Source organism: Olea europaea, unplaced genomic scaffold (assembly GCF_002742605.1).
Source record: "Olea europaea var. sylvestris unplaced genomic scaffold, O_europaea_v1 scaffold2013, whole genome shotgun sequence".
Taxonomy (NCBI): Eukaryota; Viridiplantae; Streptophyta; class Magnoliopsida; order Lamiales; family Oleaceae; genus Olea; species Olea europaea.
The window spans coordinates 122,167-122,716 of NW_019238017.1; the positions used below are offsets into that span (position 1 = coordinate 122,167).

General features: G+C 37.1%; 1 long non-coding RNA gene across 1 annotated transcript in view; it reads right to left on the reverse strand.

Annotated features, from left to right (window-relative positions):
• The window catches only part of LOC111379641, a 2,776-nt gene extending 2,265 nt beyond the window's left edge, over positions 1 to 511 (reverse strand). The window contains exon 1 of the long non-coding RNA XR_002700078.1: positions 322 to 511. This is a non-coding gene — a long non-coding RNA (uncharacterized LOC111379641). The remainder of the gene's footprint in view (positions 1 to 321) is intronic.
• Positions 512 to 550: the final 39 nt, after the last annotated feature.

Below are 550 nucleotides of genomic sequence, written 5' to 3' on the forward strand. Positions count from 1 at the left end.
GGGGGGGTGGGGGTTGGGGGGGTGGGGAGGGGGGGGGGGATTGATTTTTTTTTCTTTTTCTTTTTCCATTCTTGTATTTATTTATTTAATTTAAAGACAAGGGTAAAATTGTCCACTGGGGACCTAAGTGCTACTAAAATGAAAGTTGGGCATGTAAATTCTAGATTTTGAAGGTTGGGGACGAAAGCAAAACTCACATCAAAGGTTGGGGACCTCGACTGCTATTTTCCCTTGTTTCTTTAAATTAAAAGTTTATTGGCATACCTAAATATGTATCAAAAATTTTGAAAACGAGGACATAAAAAGAAGTAGCTGTTTTACCTTCTTTAAGGAACGACCGCAGAGAATCTTCAAGGCATTATAGAAATTTCTGTGATCTTTGAACCGAACCACAATCTTGCACCGGAGGCCTGCAATTATGTCCAAACCATCTTCATCATCATCCTTACTTATATCATTGTCCTCAGCAACATCAAGGTTCCTATACAAAGAACGGTTTAAGTTACACTAATAAAGATGATATTAGATTGTTTCATTTAGGAAAAAAAAA